The sequence below is a fragment of the Mobula hypostoma genome, chromosome 2, assembly GCF_963921235.1.
Source record: "Mobula hypostoma chromosome 2, sMobHyp1.1, whole genome shotgun sequence".
Lineage (NCBI taxonomy): Eukaryota > Metazoa > Chordata > Chondrichthyes > Myliobatiformes > Myliobatidae > Mobula > Mobula hypostoma.
The window spans coordinates 67,196,319-67,209,832 of record NC_086098.1 but is presented as its reverse complement, the minus strand read 5'-3'; positions in this window follow the sequence as shown (position 1 = coordinate 67,209,832).

Here is a 13,514-nt window from a genome sequence, read left to right as displayed (position 1 = left end):
GCACTGCTCCGACAGCGTGCGGTGTAAAGTGAGTCCACGGACGGAAGATTGGTTTGTGTGATGTGCTGTGCCGTGTTTACGATCTTCTGCAGCTTCTTTCGGTCTTGGACAGGACAACTTCCATACCAGGTTGTGACGCACCCTAGAAGAATGCTTTCTATGGTGCATCTATAAAAACTAGTGAGGGTTTTAGGGGACAGGCCAAATTTCTTTAGTTTTCTCAGGAAGTAAAGGCACTGGTGGGCCTTCTTGGCAGTGAACTCTGCTTGGTTGGACCAAGTCAGGTTATTTGTGATATTGACCCCGAGGAACTTAAAGCTTTTGACTTGTTCCACTTGCGCACCACTGATGTAAATTGGGTCGTGCGGTCCACTACTCCTTCTGAAGTCAACAACCAATTCCTTCGTCTTGCTGACGTTGAGGGATAGGTCATTATCTTCGCACCATGCCACCAGGTTCTTAATTTCCTCTCTGTACTCAAGCTTATCATTACCCGAGATACGAGTATTTTAAACTTCTAGACCAGTTGCCTATGTGGTAGTTCATCAAAAGTCTTACAAAAGTCCATGTAAACCTCATCTACTGCACAGCCTTCACCAATTATCTGTGTGGATTGTCCATCAATACAGTTTCAACTGTGCCCAGTGCAGGAGGAGCAGGATTGATCTTGTGACAGCACTGTTCTCTTTGAACAGGATCATATAAAAATACAAGATGCAGTTTTTAATCCACTTTAACTTCTATAAATATCTTTCTCCTTTGTACTTCAGAAAATGGCAATACACTTCAATTAAGCTTAATCTGCCATGACATTAATAAATTGGCATATTAATATCCATTATTGAATTATTACTGTTGATAACTATTGACTCAGTGTTCATAACTCAAATGTTTTGAAAAAGTAATTAATTCAGTGATCACTAAATGATTTTATTGGATTAAGTGGGTTGTCAGTATTCAGGCATTTCTGACTTTAATTTTGTTTATGTTAACTTAGTATTTGTGAATTACTTTTAGCCTGGAGCCTCAGAGAAATAGTTCTCCATCTACAGATAAAACAGTAATTTAAAGTAGTTGGAAGTGCTTTAATGGAATTTCTACAATTAATAGATTGATGTATACATGACATGATTAGGGTGACATACAAATTAATAGCTAAATGATCATATTGTTTTTTGAGAAAGGAATTTCAAATTTATTTATTGGAAGAGACTGACAATAATACTCAGTGCTTTTATCTGATGTGAATTTCTGCTGCATACTTTGTTGACTCTCCAACATCTGCAGAACGGGAGCTAACAAAATCGGTCAGTAAAACATTAAAAATATAAACTAATCATTCTCCCTGTCCATACAAAAGTGGTACAACAATATAATGAACTGGAAAAGTCCACAGAAAATGGGAGATAAAGTCCAACCCATCATAGACAAAGCCCTCTCCAGTGTAGAGGATATTTGCCTGGAGCACTGCCACAGGAAAGAACCATCCATTAAAGAGCCTCTCCATGCAGGCCATGCCCTCTCTCACTACTACTAACAGGCAGGAGGTTCAGGAACAGTTACAGACCATAACACCATAAGGTATAGGAGCAGAATTTGGCTACTTTGCCCATCGAATCTGTCCGCCATTCAATCATGGCTGATCTTTATCCCCCTCCTCAGCCCTGCTCCTTGACCTCCTCCCTTAAGCCTTTGATGCCATGGGAAATTAGGTTCTCAAATCTGACATGGATAGGCCATAAAGGCACAAATTCTGATGATCTACTTAGAGCTGCAAAACAATGTTTATTAGGACAAAAATAACATGCATTAAAACACTTACCTAAGCATATGCAAGCCCCTCTCACCACATCTCACTTTCCAGTCGATCATTAGAACTGTTCATGGCCAGCATATTGGTGAGGCCCCCAAATACTACCCCGAATCCCCTGAATGCACAATTTTATACCCTTTCCACTGATATGAAATGCTGCAGTAAGTGGACCAATTAACTAGCACCATTTCAAACCACCAAAGCAGAATCAATCATTACTTGTCATCACTCTTCACAAGTCCCACCCCTGTGTTCTATCAATCTCCACCTTAAATACACCCAATGACCTGGTCTCCACAGCTACCTGTGGTAACAAATTCCACAAATTCACCACCCTCTGGCTAAATGGACACCCCTCTATCCTGAGCCTGTGCCCTCTTGTCCACGACTCCCCCACCATGGCAAGCTTCTTTTCCATATCTACTCTGTCTACGTATTTCAACATTTGAATTCCACTGCATACAGGCCCAGATCCAGAAATGTTCCTCATATGATAACACTTACATTCCCAGAATCATCCTTGTGAACCTCTTCTGAACCCTCTCCAATGCCAACACATCTTCTCTTATATAAGGAGCCCAAAGCTGTTCATGATACTCAAGACGAGGCCTCACCAGAGCCTTATAAAGACTTGGCATCACATCCCTGCTCTTATTTTCTAGACCTCTTGAAATGAATGCTAACATTGCATTTGCCTTCCACACCCCTACCCTACCTGCAGGTTAGCCTTTAGGGTGTTCTGCACAAGGACTCACAAGGCCCTGCAACTCTGATTTTTGGATTTTCTTCCAATTTAGAAAATAGTCTACACAGTTATTTCTTTCACCAAAGTGCATGACCGGGTATCTTCCAATATTATATTTCATTTACCACTTTCTTGTTCATTTTCCTAATCTGTCTAAGTCCTTCTACAGCCTTCCTGTTTCCACAACACTACCTGCCCATCCACCAATCTTTTTACCATCTGCAAACTTGACAACAAAGCCATCTATTCCATTATCTAAATCATTGATATGCAGCATAAAAAGAAGCAGTCCCAACACCGACCCTGTGGAAAACCACTAGTCACTGGCAGCCATCCAGAAAAGGATTCTTTCATTCCCACTTGCTACATCCTACCAATCAACCAATTCTCTAATCATGCTGGTATCTTTCCTGTAATACCATGGGCTCTTATTTTGGTAAGCAGCCTTGTGTGTAGCACCTTGTCAAAGTCCTTCTGGAAATCCAAATAAGCAACATCCACTGCATCCCCTTTATCTATCCTACTTGTAATCTCCTCAGAGAATTCCGACAAGTTCGTCAGGGAAGATTTTCCCTGAAGGAAACCATGCTGAATTTGTTCTCTCTTGTCCTGTGTCACCAAGTACTCTATAACCTCATCCTTAAAAATTGACTCCAACATCTTCCTAACCACTGAGGTCAGGCTAACTAGTCTCTAATTTCCTTTCTGCTGCTTCTTTCCTTTCTTAAAGAGTGGAGTGGCATTTGCAATTTTCCAGTCCTTGAGAATCATGCCAGAGTCCAATGACTCATAAAAGATCATTACTAATGCCTCTACTGTTACCTCTTTCAGAACACTAGTGTGCAGTTCATCTGGTCCAGGTGACTTATGTACCTTTAGGTCATTCAGCTTTTTGAGCACCTTCTCCCTTGTAATAGTAACTGCACTCACTTCTCTTCCCTCACACCCTTCAACATCTGGCACACTGCTAGTGTTTTCTACATTGAACACTGATGCAAAATATTCACTTAGTTCATCTGCCATCTCCTTGACCCCCGTCATTACTTCACCGGCCTCATTTTCTAACAGTCCTATATCTACTCTCATCTCTCCTTTATTTTTTTACATACTAAAAAAAGCTTTTACTATCCATCTTGATATTGCTTGCTAGCTTGCTTTCATATTTCATCTTTTCCCTCCTAATGATTCTTTTAGTTGCTCTCTGTAGGTTTTTCCAAAGCTTTCCAATCTTCTGTCTTCCCACTATTTTTTACTTTGTTGCATGCCCTCTTTTGTTTTAACATTAGCTTTGATTTCCCTTGTCGGCCATGGTTGTACTGTTTTGCCATTTGAGTATTTCTTTGTTTTTGGAATACATCTAATTCCTTCTCATTTTTCCCAGAAGCTCACTCTATTGCCGCTCTGCTGTCATCCCCGCCAGCATCTCCTTCCAATATACGTTGGGCAACTCCTCTCTCATACCACTGTAATTTCACTTACTCTGCTGAAATATAACCACATCAGACTTTACTTTCTCCCTATCAAATTTCAAGTTGAACTCAATCATATTGTGATCACAGCCCCCTAAGGCTTCCCTTACCTAAATCTCCCTAATCTCCTCTGGTTTATTACATAGCAACCAATCCAGAATAGCTGATCCCCTAGTAGGCTCAATGACAAGCTGCTCTAAAAAGCCATCTCATAGGCATTCAACAAACTCACTCTCTTGAGATCCATTTCTAACCTGATTTTCCCAATCTACTTGTATGTTAAAATTTCCAATGGCTATCATAACATTGCCCTTTTGACACACCTTTCCTATTTCCCATTGTAATCTGTAGTCCACATCCCAGCTACTCTTTGGATGCCTGAATGTGACTGCCATCAGGGTGCTTTTACCCTTGCAATTTCTTAACCCAACCCACACGGATTCAACATTTTCCGATCCTATGTCACATCTTTCTACTGATTTGATGCCATTCTTTACCAGCAGAGCCCCGCCACCCCCTCTGCCTACCTTTGAATCCCTCCAATACAATGGACATTCAGCTCCCAACTAAGACCCTCCTTCAGCCACGATGCAGTGGTGGCTACAACATCATACCTGACAATCTGTAAAAGTGCAACAAGAGCATCCACCTTATTTCTTATAGTCCATTCACTGAGATATAACACCTTGAGTACTTTATTTGCTACCTGTTTGATTCTGCATCCATCATGCTCTGATACTCACCCTGCTGGCTGCAATTTTGTCCTATCATCTGCCTGCTTTCCTGGCAGTCTGACTGCATGCTATCTTTGCTTATTTACCATCCATCCTTTCCTGAGTTCCTTCGCTCTGGTTCCTATCCCCCTGCCAAATTACTTCAAATCCTCCCCAACAGCTATAACGATCCTGCCTGCGAGAACATTGGTCCCTCTCGGGTTCAGGTACAACCCGTCACATTTGTACAGGTCATACCTCCCCCAGAAGAGATCCCAATGATCCAAGAACCTGAACCTGAACCTCAGTCACCACTATGAACTTATTCCATGACCTACGGATTCACTTTCAACGACTCCCAACAACTTTTGTTCTCAGTATTTGCACAGGTTGGCTTCTTTTGCATATTGGTTGTTTGTCAATTTTTTGTATAGATTTTTCATAAAATTCTATTGCATTTCTTCTTTTTTCTCTATTTCTGGGGCAACTCACTCACTTTTGGTCCCCACCAGACGCTCAGCTCTCACCAGTGGCTCCAAGTAGCTGTTTATATGTGACAACAGCCACACCTTGATACACCGCTTTGACAGGTGGGCTAAACCAGGTGAGGGTAGCCAGCAGCCTCATACCCCGGTGAGATACCTGTCCTAGCATGTGAAGTCAGCTCTGGCGGTCTGGGCAGTAAGATCCAGTTGTCAGGAAGGCAGTACTGCAATGTTCCACGGAGTACAAAGGGCATGATAAGGCAAAGAGGATATCATGATCCTCTATTGCACCCAAGGAAGATACCGTTTTGTGACACTTGTTCACACCACTGGATCTGGACTTCCGAGGTTGATAGAGTGGAACTGCCCCAGTCTAACAACTTCTCCACTTTAAAAGCTCTCCCACACAGGTTCCCTGTCATCATCGGACATGATGGACAACAGCGCCATATGTACTTGTACTTGCACTTTTGAAACTTTGTTGCATCTGAATTCAATGTCATTGCATATAAAATGCAAAGCAATCCTGAAATATCTCTAAAAATCTGGTGGCTTATGTCAGAGGATGTGAAAATGCTCTGTTGAATCTTGCAAAAGGGGTTTGACCTTCCTCAGCTAAGGGCCTTCATTATTCACCCTATTTCAGCAATTCCTTGTAAACTCACCTTTCGCACTTCTTCCACTGTAGTTATCAATTTATATATTGTAGCAAGGAATTGTTATCAATTCCCTCTGGTAGTTGGATGACAGTGGCTTTGCAGTGCAGAAGTCTATGGAGAAAACTTTCTGGCAGTGGGTATTACTTTATTCTATAATGAGCAGTAGTGCTGTAAATCATAATATCATAGTTAGGGCAGAGTCCTTTCCATCCGGCGACCCCAGTGGTAGATTGAAGTCCTGTTCCAATCCTTCAACTCTGAACTTAGTACTGTTGGCTTCTGGTGTGAAGGAACTCAACTAAATGGTGTCAACTGGGAATTAAAATGACCAGTGCTAATGTTGAATTTTCCTTCCTGGATATCCAGTACACTGCCTGTGTGCATTGTGTGATAAAATTAGGTCTCATACATCTATAGATTTATTAAAAGTCTTGTGTAATTATTTCCCATTTCTTATAAATTGAGTCTGTGAGTCTCTGAAATTAAATGTGCACATTTTACTATCTTGGATGCAGGAGATTATCTCTTTCCCTTGTGAGAGAATGTATAATTCCATTTGGAGTGCAATAATTTAAAAAATCATCACTATTATTTGCAGAACTAATTTCATTCCTTCTGCTTTAATTTCACTACAATGGAAACTGCTGTTAGGGGAATATCCCAGCACTAGCTACATGAGGCAAAAGCAAAATGATCGCACAAGAAAAACAAGGAACATAGACAAAAGCCATATTTAATTTCTGGATACAAGATCCAGAGACAAAAATATAAAAACAATCTCTCTTTCTCGGTGAAATAAGAGGAAGAAATAGGATGAAAAAAGAAGTGGCAAGTACCATTTAACATGATTATTAGGGCTTCATTTAAATATTTTCTCCATTGTTACTCTCTACATTGACTCACATAGTGGCAATGTTCCCCTGGCCATTATGTAATTCCTTGTCTAGACAGCAATGGGGAGAATATATCAATCCCAAAAGTGAGTGCTGTTCTTGTATGTACCAATACTGCTTCTCTGTACTGGCAAATGAAAGGTTAGGTTTGTGTGGCCTGTTCATTTAAGATATTGCTGCATACAACCCATGAGACCCCACTCTTGATTGGCTGCAGGAAGTAGGGGCCCTGATGTTTGGAGTGTATGTGTTTTGTTACTCCAATTAGGTTCTCAGATCTGACATGGATAGGCCATAAAGGCACAAATTCTAATGATCTACTTAGAACTGCAAAACAATGTTTATTAGGACAAAAATAACATGCATTAAAACACTTACCTAAGCATATGCAAGCCCCTCTCACCACATCTCACTTTTCAGTTGATCATTAGAACTGTTCATGGCCAGCATATTGGTGAGGCCCCCAAATACTACCCCGAATCCCCTGAATGCACAATTTTATACCCTTTCCACTGATATGAAATGCTGCAGTAAGTGGACCAATTAAATAGCACCATTTCAAACCACTAAAGCAGAATCAATCATCATTTGTCACCACTCTTCACAAGTCCCACCCCTGTGTTCTACAAACATCCATGTTCCTATGGTAGTATTACATTCTCATGGTTGCATTCCCATAACAGTCATCAAAGTTCTGTTTACATTCAAGTCCACACTGATGGTGAGACTATTGATTAGCACAAAGAATAACCTTTTACAATACAGTATGACCCTACTTACAGGTAGTTTGAATCTCTAAAAGAGATGGATGGAGACGGTATGCATTATCCCTAGAATCATTGCTGTTAAAAAAAATATAAAACATTGAGAACTGATGAGATGCACTCAGTAGTTCAATGAATTCACACAAGTTGGCAAGTTCAGTGACTCTTAAATCACATTTTAAATCACAAAATTTCAGTTTGTAATAGAACTAAAGCACTGCAACTCAAAATTCTGCAGAGAGCCCATCTGACTCCAGATCGTCCCTTGAAATTTAAGATGGGGGTTTCTCCAATGTGTTCTAAATGTGAAGTAAATACTGGAACTTTCACCCACTGTCTTTGGACTTGTCCCAAACTTCAGGCATACTGGAGTGATATTTTGGGTGAAATGGAAAAGATTCTGAAAATGGAGCTTGAACTGGTCTCAGTATCTTTTCTCTTAGGCTTACCTAGCAGTCGTATTATTAATGCACATCAGAAAAAACGTTTTAACATCCTGACTTTTTGAGTGAGGAAAAACATTTTACTTTGTTGGATATCCTATAAGGCCCTTGGACTTTTTGGTTGGTGTAAGTTAATCATGGAATACATTCCTTTGGACTTTTTGACTTGTATGGTACACTCAAAAACAAATAGTTTTCATAAAACATAGCAACCTTTTCTGCAGTATGTAGATGTAAACCTGTCTGCTATACTAATAAGGGCTTTTGTATAGGATGTTTGGGTGATGTCTATATTTTGATGGAAGTGTTCTGATAGCTGATATCTGTGAGGGGATGAAATGTAAATGTAAATGTATCTGTAATTTGAAAGTTTTGTTATGCTGAGCAAAACACAAAAATCACATTTCCCTCAAACTGGTCTGAAATGTGAGATCACATTGGATGCAAGGTGAGCTAGCCAATTGGATACAAGATTAGGTTGGTGGTAGGCATCAGAGGGTGGTAGCAGAGGGTTATTTTTCAGACTGGTGGACTGTGATCAGTGGTGTCTCACAGCGAATGATGCTATGTCTCCTGTTTGTCATACACATCAATGTTTTGCATGAGAATGTAGCTGGCATGATAAATAAGTTTGCTGATGATATTAAAATTGGTGGTGTGGTGAATCGTAAGAAAGGTTGTCTAAAGTTACAGCAGAGTGTAGATCAGCTGAAGAAGTGGGCAGAGGAATAGCAGAATGAACTTAAGACATAAAACCATAAGACATAGGAGAAGAATTAGGCCAACTGGTCCATCGGGTCTACTCCACCATTCAATCATGGCAGATTCTTTTCTTCCTTCCTCAGCCTCAATCCCTGCCCTTCTGCCTGTGACCTTTAATGCCATGTCCAATCAAGAACCTATCAATCTCTGCCTTAAATATACCCAATGACCTGGCCTCCACAGCTGCCTGTGGTAATAAATTCCACAAATTCATGGTAAAGGTTTGTGAGTGTATAGGTAAAATAAATGGTCAAATGTTTTTCCCAGGGTAATTATGTCAAAAACTAGATTGCATAGGTTTAAGGTGAAAGGTTTAAGGGGATTTAAGGGGATGCTTTTCCACAAGACGCTAAGTATATAGAACGAACTGCCAGAGGAAGTGGTAGAAGGGCAGTATAATTGCAGCATTTAAAAACATGGGGTAGGAGTAGGAAATGGGCCAAATGCAGGAAAATGGGAATTGCTCAAGAAGGTACTGTGTTCAGCGTGGATGAGTTGTGCTGTGGGGCCTATTTTTCTACTGCATAAGCCCATACAAGTTCACAATATGATGTGATGTCATGCACAAGTATTGCTGCAGCAGACACAGTTGAGTTATTTAATAAGCCAAAGTATAGAAGAATATTATTAATATTTACTGCCAAACTTTTGGCACATAAAAAGACTGTGCTTAAAGTCCAGCAACACAAAAAGGAGCTGGAGGAACTCTGGATCAGGCAGCATTTATGAAGGGAAATGCACAGTCAACGTTTCAGGTTGAGACCCTTCATCAGGACTGGAAAGAATGAGAAAGATGGCCAGTGTAGAAAGGTGGAAGGAAAGGGTCAAACCAGATCTTTTGGGTGATAGGTGAACCCAGGTAAAGGGCATGATAGGCAATTGAGGTAAGTGGGAGAAGGGGAGTATTTACTGGAAGTTGGAGAAATGGATGTTCATGCCAGCAGGTTGGAGACTAGCAAGGCGATGTTCCTCTAATCTGAGTCTAGCCTCAATTTGGCAGTGAAGGAGGCCTTGGACAGATATGTTGGTGTGGGAATGGGAAGTGGAATTCAAATTGCTGTTCTAGGAGATTCATAATATCCAGGGCTATGAGAAAGACCATTGCTATCTTGGTACTGAGAAAGCGACTCACTTTTCCAGTGTGGAATGGGTGGTCTGCACTGCATCAGATGTTTTCAACACAGCATGATAGATTGTGTTGTAATCAATGCCCCAACTTCCATTGCACCAGATGTCTGAATGTGCAAGTGGATGCTCTGGTTATTGCCATTTTGATTGTGGATAAAGATGTTTTAAAGAGGGCTTCCAGCACATCAGTGCCCATTGTGGATTGCTGGGCATGGGCATTTCATATTCTGAGGATGACAGCATTCCCCTCCCATCACAATTACTTATCCATAGTCTGGACTGCTAACCCTCATGTCTGGATTGAGTCTTGAGATATCCTTTCATCTGAACCCAGGCTTGCTTAAAGGCCACTTGTCAGCATTCTTCCACCATCAACGTTTCAGCTACTAAGGATGCAAAGATCACTAGGACATCACTGAGTGATCATTGTGGGATGAGTCAGTAAACGGAAAAAAAAAGATGATCAGATGATGTGATTCCAATAAGTTTTAACAGGATGTGATATTGTAAACCAGCAAGTGCCTTTATGATCTGATTCATTATATTGTGTATGCCCTTTTACACCAAGATTCTGGTACAGTTGATACTGATGAAGAGAAATTGACGTGAATGGAGCACTAGGAGAAGCAAAGGCACAAGGAATGCAAAACAGTGATTGATTTATTTTTATGGGCATTAAATAAAGTAATAGCACATCAGCTTTTGTTCCTCTGTTGTTGGATAGGTTAAAGGTAAACAAGGTGGGGCTGTTGATCTGGGAACTGTGATTGCAGATTTAAGTATCAATGGTGAACAACGAGATCATGTGGCAGCTAAGAGGAAGGGACCTGTTGTATGTCCTTGTTGTAGTCTCCTTTCCTTGACTTGTTTCTCCACTTCTTGTTGTAGTTCCTCCTTGTGTTCTGTTTGAGTTTCTGAGAAGGTATTGACTTTCACGTAATACAGAGAAATAGCTGCAGAGAGTAATGGATTCTTCCCAATGCATGATGGGCGCATCCCTTCCCACCATTGATAGTATCAACAGGGAGGTGCTGCCTCAAGAATGCAGCGTCCATCATCGAAGATTCCTACCATCTATACTATACCATCTTCTTGTAGCTACCACTACCATCAAGCAGGAGGTTCAGAAGCCTGAAGTCACACCTCATCATGTTCAAGAACAGTTACTTCCCTTCAACCATTTGGTTCTTGCCCCAACTGGCACAGTCCTAATCACTATATTTTAGCAAAACTATGAGTACATTGACCACTTTGCACTAAAAAAGACTTGCTTTTTTTTTGTTTTAGTTGTGTACTTTCCCGTAAAATTTGTGTTTATAATTTTTCTTGTGAATGCTATGTATGTGCCTGTGATACTGCTACAAGCAAGTTTTTCATTGTTCCGATGCATACATACACTTGTTTACATGACTATAATCTCTACTTTAACATTTTGATACCTACCTTTTTGGCTGCAGGACTTTAGTATGCTCTAGATACTAGAAATATTGTTTGAGGACATGTATCATTTGGTCTATAATACTTGCTGCAAAATGACTTGCTATGTTCATATAGGCCAATGGTCATGTGTTCATTGGTTCTGGATAAGGCACGAAAGCCTGTTAAGAATTGGTAACCCTTGTCACCAAGTAGCTAGCGATTACTATAAGACCATAAGACATAGGAGCAGAATTAGCCAATGTGGCTCATTGAATTTGCTCCACTTCCTTCTCAGCCTTATTTTCCTGCCTTTTCCCCTTAATCTTTCATACCCTGATTTACCAAGAATCTATCAGCTTCTGCCTTAAATGCACACAATGACCTGGATTCCACAGCTGCCTGTGGCAAGAAATTCCACAGATTCACCATTCTCTGGCTGAAGAAATTCCTCCTAATCTCTGTTCTAAATGGATGTCTATTCTGAAGTTGTGCTTTCTGCTCCTAGATTCCTCTACTGTAGGAAACATCCTCTCCAAATCTACTCTGTCCAGGCCTTTCAATATTCAATAGGTTACTATCAGGTCACCCCTCATTCTTCTAAATTCCAGTTAGGACATCAAAAGCTCCTCAAATGATAAGGCTTTCATTCTCAGAATCATTTTCATGAACCTCCTTTCTTAGATAAGGGTCTAAAACTGCTCTCAACACTCCAAGTGAGGCATCACCAGTGCCTTATAAAATCTTAACATTACATCCTTGCTTTTATATTCTAGACTATTCAAAGTGAATGCTAACATTGCATTTGCCTTCCTCATTACCAACTCAACCTGCAGGCTAACCTTTAGTAAATCCTGCACAAGGACTCCAAAGTCTCTTTACACCTCAGACTTTTAAATTTTTTCCCCATTTAGAAAATAGTTTATGCTTTTATTCCTTCTACCAAAGTGCATGACCATACACCTCCCCACACTATATTCCATCTGCCACTTTACCCTTTCACCATATCTGTGTAAGTCCTTCTGCAGCCTTCCTGCTTCTTCAACACTGCCTGCTTCCCCACCTATCTTTGTATCCTCTAAATTTGGCCACAAAGTCATAAATTTCATCATCTAAGCATTGACATACAATTTAAAAGAAGTGGTCCCAACATTGAAAACACCACTAAAAAACACCACTAGTGACCAACAGCCAATCAGAAAAGGCTCCCTTCATTCCCACTCTTTGCCTCCTACTAATTATCCAATGCTCTATCCATGCTAGTGTCTCTCCTGTAATCCCAAGGGTTCCCAAGCTGGGGTCCTTGGACCCCTCAGTTAATGATAGGGGTCCATGGCATAAAAAGAATCTTACCTTAATGCTTTGGGTCAAATTACTGCTGAATGAAGGAGTTGTGACCAGTGACACGATGATGGGCATTCACTTGCATGAAGCACCGTCTGTCACCAATTTATTGCAGACTGAGAAAGCGTAATCCCTTTTCATTCAGGAAAATAGCAAAACTGACATGAAACCTGGGCAGGGCATTATGCATGCAGTCTATATCATAGGGAAGCCTGTTAATGTTTGTACTCACTCTGCTGGCCCATTCCTGGCAAGGGGAAATAAGGTGAAGCTGAATTTTTGCATCAGGACTAGCTGGTGTACGGCAAACTGTGAGGTGTTCCTTTTATTTTCAGTGGGAGTCTGGAAGGCACTTGACACACACATTTGAATGTCAATAGTCATGCTGACAAAGGTTTGTGCCCTGTTATTTTCTTAGATGAAGCAATAGTGATTTCTGGCTGCCGATAACGATCAATGTACAAATAGAAATAGGAAGACACTGTCATGTTTACCGAAAGAAAAAGAATACAGGTATTGAGAGATTATTTAATACGAGGGGTGATTGATAAGTTTGTGGCCTAAGGTAGAAGGAGTCAACTTTAGAAAACCTAGCACATTTATTTTTCAACATAGTCCCCTCCTACATTCACATACTTAGTCCAGCGGTCGTGGAGCATACGGATCCCTTCTTTGTAGAAGTCGGCATCTTGGACCTCCAGAAGTGGTCCACAGCAGGGGTGATTGATAAGTTCGTGGCCTAAGTTAGAAGGAGGTGAGTTATTAACCAAACTTTCTGCATAATCACTCAAAGAGTTGAACTGTACGTGCATGTAACGAGAGCTGTATAACTCATCTCCTTCTACCTTAGGCCACAAATTTATCAATCACCCCTGCTGTG